The sequence below is a fragment of the Marmota marmota genome, unplaced genomic scaffold (genome assembly GCF_001458135.2).
Source record: "Marmota marmota marmota unplaced genomic scaffold, marMar, whole genome shotgun sequence".
Taxonomy (NCBI): domain Eukaryota; kingdom Metazoa; phylum Chordata; class Mammalia; order Rodentia; family Sciuridae; genus Marmota; species Marmota marmota.
Window position 1 is genome coordinate 23650094 of NW_026000057.1, and position 8374 is coordinate 23658467.

The window sequence follows — 8374 nt, forward strand, 5'->3', positions numbered from 1 at the left end:
AAAACTATACCTGAGTTTTCCTCCAGACAAACTTTTTACTTTTATTCAGCATACTGATTAACGTAAGTGGCCTCCCCAGTCTTCTATCATTTGTTAAAATATCTGATGACATCTTTAATCACAAATCTGACTCAAATTTTGATGCGTGAAAAAAATGTTCTGATATTCTTTTTTTAAAGTGAGCATGTAAGTTCAAATCAATAGGATTATAAATACCCCATACCATTTCAAAGCATAACTAACCAAGTATTAGTGATGCCTTTAAATGTAGCCATGAAAATATATTATGGCTACATTGATTGATTTTTGTACATGTTTTTACTCATAAGCCATTAAAGCTCCAATGACTATCCTTATGATCACAATAACTGTAAAATTTTTAAATGAACATAATTTAGTCTTTGCTTATGTTTTGCTTCCCTGTCCCCATTATTTTGCTTTCTTAATTCTTACTTTAAGTGGTAAAGAAAAAAATAAAAAGTTCCCCTGTGATCTTGTTTTGTTATAATTTGTTTCTAATAAATTAATGTGGGTTAAGGAAAACAGAACATATGCAAACACCAAAGACAAAAAAAAATATATGCTCAGATAAAATACTTAACAATATATTAAGCAACAGCACTTTTTTTGTTTTCTATTTTTTTTCTGTCTAGCTGTGTAGTGTCTATATGTGAAGATAAACCTACTTATTAAACCTAAAATAATATAACTGCTTTCTATTATTGCCTCCCTTTTGTCTGGGTCATTTTAAATTTTTTTTCAGTTGTAGATGGACACAATGCCTTCATTTTACTTTTATGCAGTGCTGAGGATGGAACTCAGTGCCTTCCACGTGCAAGGCAAGCACTCTATCACTGAGCTACAACTGCAGTCCTGTCTGGGTCATTTTTAATCATTAAAAGTCATTGATTATTGATTATTATTGTTAATTATTTAGAAAAACTAGATTGTTTAAAATTTTGCTCATAAAAGTAATGTGTCAATAAATATTATCACTCATTATTATAATGAGGGGTGTAGACTATCTAGAGTCCAACTTCGTATACTTAAGTTCCAGTCCTAGCATTATCTGCATTACTAAGCAAGTCACTGAGTTTTGTTATTATTATTATTATTATTATTATTAATGCTTTTTTAATTGGTTAAATTTATTCTTGCAGTGATATCATCTGCAAAATAATGATAATAATGACATCTAGTCACAGATCTGTTAGAAAAAATGGGCAAAAAGTTTGTGAGTAGCACATATAAATCCCATAGGAAATGCATAGCAGTTGATAAGTACATGTATGTGAACTGCTGCAAAGTTATTTTCTTTATTTGGGACTTTAGGGAGAATTCTAAAAGTGAAATTAGTGGTTCAAATTCTATTGTGATTTTTTAAAATGTTAATATTAATTGCTTAAATATTTTCTGAAAAGGCTGCCCAAAGTTGTATTTTACACCTTACTAGCAAAATATGTACTTAGATTTTAACAGTGACTGGTATGTAGAGTTCACCATTAAGATCATTTTATTACAATTTTTTGTTTTCTATTCTTATAAGTCTTCTAAATATTGTAAAGTTTCTACATTGAGAATTTAATAAATGACAGCTAACACTTTCATTTTTATTTGACTACACATGATGGTAAGTATGTGGGAAATGTTTATATGCCAATTGTTTTTCCTCTTTTTTGCCTATTATTTAATTGAGGCTGTGATTCTTAATTAAATCTGTGCATTTTTTCTATTGCTTCTTATAGCACTTCTAAATTTTGTATGTTCTCCCCTATACAAAAAGTTTATACACATTCAGTTCCTCTATAAGCTGCATAAGTCACACTTTTATGTTATTGCACTATCACTTATGAAATTTGTTTTGGTGTATGACCAGATGAATATCTATCATCTTATTTTATATACTTTTCTGTGCCCTATGTCTCCCTTACCTAAACATTTCCATACATTTCTCTTTGTATTTTCCCCTTCACATTCTTGATCTTTGCAAATTTCCCTCCACATCCATCTCTATGCCAATATTTTCCCTTTATTATAAGGGACCACTCCTTGTACATTCAAATTAAAATCTAGGAGTTTTGCTTCATTCCTCACTCAACCCAAACCTTTCCTCAATCCAAAATATCATGAGGTATTAACATTAATTCCCAAATATGTCTCTGTATCTCCACTTTTCATTGTTTCTACTGCCATCACCCAAGACTGAGGCATAAATATTTCTCCCCTAGACTTTGGTAACAGTTTCTAACTGATTTGCTGACATCCCCTCTTCTATTTCTATGGTTCTTTCTCCATGTAGAATCCAGTTATCTTTTAGAAATAAAATTTTTACTTTTTTATTTGGAATCTTTAAAGACTTTCTATTACACATAATTTTTTTAAAGCCACAAGATCTGTCTTCCCAGTACCTGTATGATGTTACTTACTACTACTTCTCTACTCTTAAGCTATAATAGCAACCAGCCTGCTTTTATATTCCTAATATTATTAAATCTTGTGTTGGCCTCAGTGTCTTTCCGCTCACTCTTCACTTTGGCCTTTTGCAGCACACACGTACTGCCCCTGGATTTTCAAATATTTCCTGATTAGAACTCAGCTCACACACTCATTAGAGAAGCCTTCTCTGAGTATCTTGTCTAAAGTTGTCCAGTCCTTTTCTACCTTCAATCTTCAATCCCAGGTCCTATAAAAAATACTCCCTTATATTATCTTCACAGAGCTATGACAAAATTAATTAGGCAAAATTATTTGAGCTTAGTTCCTTTGTTCTTTAGAGTTAAAACTTCTTGAGAGCAGAAACTCTTTTATTCACTGCTGTATTCTTAATCCATTGGTTAATTTCCAATATATAGTTGATTTTGTCAATGATAAGTGCTGAAAAACTGAATGAATCAATTAATCATAATTCAGATAAAGGTTTTCTTTTGTATTTTGATAAACTATCCACTCTAGTTGTCTATCTGCTTTTAAAATTCATTTTTGGCCCCTTCCATTCTTGAGTTTCAATTTCCTTTTGCCAGTCGTATTGATTCTTGGTGTTGTCTAATTCTTTTTAGAGTTTTGGACCCAAAACATTCAAGTCAACTATTATTTAAATACATGAAAAAAACAACATCTAAGTATTCCTTTTTTCCTTCCTCCTGCATTTCTCTCAATTGCTCATGTTGTCCATTTAGGTCTGGGTGGGCTAAGGACTCTAGCTATACTCAATCACTCCCATCCTGCAGCATATAAAACTAGTTGACAACTAGTTACTGACATTTTGAAAGGAACATGTATGCATTTTTTTTATCACAGAGAAGAGACTAGTCAGGGGGGAATAAAGGAAAATACAGAAGTCAGTACCATTTAGAGAAGTATATGAATTGATTTAATTAACTTGAGATGAATAAATAACCAATCAGAAGCTAAAGACATGGATGCAGAGTTTAAAAAGATAAAAAAAAAATGGGCAAATATGATATTCCAGTCTGTGTAAAAAATATATATGAAGAAATTTTGGATTAGTCCTTAAAATAGGCTACAATTATGAAGTGAAAGATGGACATAGGCAAGGAAGGAGAACAAAAATAAATGAAAGAAATTGAGAGGTTTATATTTGAATTATCTTCTTCCTTTTATCCTTTCTTTCCTTCTTCTTTATTTTTGAGGTAGAAGAAGTCTCATCTCCCTTCTGCTTTATTTAATTCCCTTAAGGTAGTATCTCTTAAAAGATCAGTCCTCAGTGCATCAGAATAACCTAGAATTTTTGTGAAAAATTTATACACTTGACCCCACTCCAGTACAACTAAGTCAGAGTTTCTGGGGTGAGGCTTTCATAATTTAAGAATTTTAATTAACTCCCCAAGTTTTTCTGAGACATGCTAAAGTCAAAGCAACACTGCTACAAGGCTTAATTTAAATTCTATGTTTAAGTTTTTCATGGCTTGAGGGTTAAGATAAAAACGTCAAAGAAAAAGCCGAGATATACTTTAAAATGCATTTTTGGTAGTTTCTGTGACATAGGAGTCAGAATACAGAGGATACAATAGAGAATGAATAATAAAAAAAATAGATGTCACATATGTGGTTTCTCAGCAGTGAAAAAGAAAGACAAATATATCAGAAGATTTCATTGGTGTTAATGAGGGTTTTTTAAAATTTTCTTTTCCCAAAATTCAATAATATGAAGACAAAAAAGGACATTAGTAGAAATATTAAATAAAATTTGTAGTAAATAAATATGTTTTATTGATGTTAATTTTGTGGCTAAAGTTTTTTCAATTTATTTCAAAATCAATTGATTGAAACTGCTTTTTTATAAAACTAGATAAAATCTGATTACATGTATTGTACATAACAGACAACATAATGTCTTTGATGGAGGCACATTGAAGTCAAAGTTTATTGAATTATTTTTAATTATTTCTCTACAACAGTTTCTATAGTTGAATCTATCATACAAGAATCATCTTATATAAATAGCAGATCTGGTGTATTCATCTTTGAGTCTGCTATCGATTTGGATGATGAAACATCTTTAGATGATCCCTCAGGCATTTATGGAATACACTTATGTAGTCAAAACTCTGATTTGTTCTATGCAGAATCAAAATTCTATTAGAGTGTCTTTACTCTCAAGAGCATAAGACCTAGCTAATGAAGTGGTGATAGTAGTTAACATCTTTGAGCAATCATAGAGACTTTTAAACATTCTTTATCTTACTGAACACTCACAGCTATCCAATGAGGAAGGAAATTAACCCCATGTCAGAAGAGGAACTGAGAGAAATAGGGATTGAATAATTTATCAAAAACATGGAACAAGATAGAGAAAGAGATGGAGGTTAAGCCCCAAACCCTGCTTTTAACCACCAAGTTATTCCATTTTTCCTGGGAAGAAAAGATACATAATATAGTATTGAATGCTGAAAGGCAATTTATCCTTGGATACTGAATCCTATGAATTAATTTTTTTCCTGAGAAGAGCAAATGTGGAATATAATAGCTAAAGCTGGAGCAACTGAGATGATTTCTTGAGGAACTAGACAACAAGACAGCATAAACTTTGCAGAGAATGAAAATGAAGACAAAGCTATAACTTACCTCTGCTTATCTTAATATTTTTGTATTTCTTTTTTTATTATAAAATTTAGTTTGTTTTAATTTGTTATACATGACTGATAATGCATTTATGCACTTTGATACATCATTCATCGATGAGATATAATTTCTCATTTTTCTGAGTGTACATGTTACGAATCATATTGGTTATGTAGTCACATATATACATACAGTAATAATGTCTGTTTTATTATACTATCTTTCTTATCCCCACATTCCCTCCCCTCCCCTCACATCACTTCCCTCTACCTAATCTAAGCTATGCTATTCTTCCCTAGAGAAAACATTTGGGGTTTGGTTTTGTGGGATTCACTTACTTGACTTAGCATGGTATTCTCCAACTCCAACCATTTACTGGCAAATGACAAAATTTTACTCTTCTTTAGAGCTGACCAATATTTCAGTGAGTATATAGATCACATTTTCTTTATCCATTCATCTATTGAGGGTCACCTTCTTTCTTTATCCATTCATCTATTGAGTATATAGACCACATTTTCTTTATCCATTCATCTATTGAAATTTAGTTTGTTTTAATTTGTTATACATGACTGTATAACAAATTAAAACAAACTATTGGTTGGTTTCATAGTTTAGCTATTGTGAATTGAGCTACTATAAATATTGATGTGGATGCATCACTATAGTATGCTGATCCTTTGGGTATAATCAAGGAAGTGGGATAGCTGGGTCAAATGGTGGTTCCATTCCCAATTTTCTGAGGAATCTCCATACTCCTTCCTTAGTGGTTGTTCCAATTTGCAGTCCTACCAGCAATGTATGAGTGTACCTTTTTTACCACATCCTCACCAACATTGTTGCCTGTATTCTTGATGAGTGCCATTCTGACAGGAGTGAGATGAAATCTTAGAGTAGTTTTGATTTGCATTTCTCTAATTCCTAGAGATGTTTAACACTTTTTTCATATATTTGTTGATCAGCTGTGTTTCTTCTTCTGTGAAGTGTCTGTTCAGTTCCTTAGCCCATTTATTGATTGGGTTATTTGGTTTTGGTTTTTTTTTTTTGGTGTTAAGTTTTTTGAATTCTTTATATAAGGGATTAATGCTTTATCAGAGGTGCCTGTGGTAAAAATTTTCTCCCAATCTGTATGCTCTCTCCTCACGTTATTAATTGTTTCTTTTGCTGAGAAGAAGCTTTGTAATTTGAATCCATCCCATTTATTGATTCTTGACTTTACTTCTTGCACTTTAGGTGATGTTAAGGAAGTCAGGTCCTAGGCCAATGTGGTGAAGATTTGGGCCTAGTTTTTCTTATATTATGCATAGGATCTCTGTTCTAGTGCCTAATTTTTTGATCCACTTTGAGTTGATTTTTGTGCAGATTGAGAGATAGAGGTTTAATTTCATTTTGGTATATATGGATTTTTAGTTTTGCCAGCACCATTTGTTGAATAGACTATCTTTTCTCCAGTGAATGTTTTTGGCACCCTTGTCTATTATGAGATAACTGTATTAATGTGGGTTTGTCTCTGTGTCCTCTATACTGTACCATTGGTCTACAAGTTTATTTTGGTGCCAATATCATGCTGTTGTTGTTACTATAGCTCTGTAGTATAGTTTAAGGTGATGCCTCTTGCTTCACTTTTCTTGCTAAGGATTCCTTTAGCTATTCTGGGTCTCTTATTTTTCCAAAAAATAAATTTAATAATTGCATCAATTAGAGTTTTCTCCCTTTTTCTCTCTATTAGCAAGGGCAGAGGTTTATCTATTTTTTCAAGGAACCAACTTTTTGTTTTGTCAATTTTTTCAATTATTTCTTTTGTTTCAATTTCACTAATTTCAGCTCTGATTTTAATTATTTTCTATGTTCTACTGCTTTTGGTGTTGATTTGTTCTTCTTTTTCTAGGGCTTTGATATATAATGTTAGGTCACTTATTTGTTGACTTTTTATTTTTTAATGAATGCACTCAATGCAATAAACTTTCCTCTTAGTACTGCCTTCATAGTGTCCCAGAGAATTTGATATGTTATATCAGTGTTCTCACTTACCTCTAAGAATTTTTTTTTATTTCATTCTTGATTTCTTCTACTATCCCTTCATCATTTAGTTGTATGTTATTTAGTCTCCATTTGTTACAGTAGCTTCTATTTTTTATCATTGATTTCTAATTTCATTCCATTGTGGTCTGATAAAATGAAAGGTATTATCTTTGTTTTTTTGTATTTACTATGAGTTGCTTTGTGGCATAAGATATGGCCTGTTTTAGAGAAGCAGCCATGTACTGCTAAGAAGAAAGTATATTTGCTCATTGATGGATGAAATATTCTATATATGACTGTTAAGTCTAAATTATTAATTGTATTATTTAGTTCTATAGTTTTCTTATTTAGTTTTTGTTTGGAAGATCTGTCCAGTAGTGAGAGAGGTATGTTAAAGTCATCCAGTATTATTGTATTGTGGTTTATTTGAAATTTGGAATTAAGAAGGGTTTGTTTGATGTACATAGATGCTCCATTGTTTGGGGCATAAATATTTATAATTGTTATGTTCTGCTTATGTATACTTCCCTTAAGAAGCATGAAATGCCCTTCTTTTTCTCTTCTAATTAACTTTGATTTGAAGTCTACTTTATATTAAATGAGAATGGAAACCCCTGCTTGTTTACACAATCCATATGAGTGATAAGATTTTTCCCATTTTTTCACCTTCAGCCTGTGGAAGTCTTCCTATGCAGTGAGTCTCTTGAAGATAGCATATTGTTGCGTCTTGCTTTTTAATCCAATCTGCCAGTCTATGTCTTTTGATTGATGAGTTTAGGCCATTAACATTCAAGGTTATTATTGAAATATGATTTGAAATCCTTGTAATTTTGATTTATCTCTGGCTTTTGATTTGTCTTAGTTACTCATTTGGTTGAATGTCTCTTTAGTGTAGATCCTCCCTTTTCTGGTTTTCACTTTTTCTTTTTTTTTTTTTTTCACTTCATTGTCATGGAATATTTTATTGATTTTGTTGAGAATGCTCTGTTAGTGTAGGCTTTCGAGTTGTGAATTCTTTTAATTTTTGTTTATCGTGGAATGTTTTAATTTCACCTTCAAATCTGAAATTTTATTTTGCTGGATATAAAAATTCTTGTTTGGCATCCATTTGCTTTCAGAGCTTGAGATATATTATTCTAGGACCTCTTAGCTTTGAGGGCCTAGGCTGAGAAATCAGTTGAGTTTGGAATTGGTTTCCCCCATCCATAATTTGATATTTTTTTTCCTCTCACAACCTTTAAGATTTTTTCTTATCATGTGTTTGTCATTC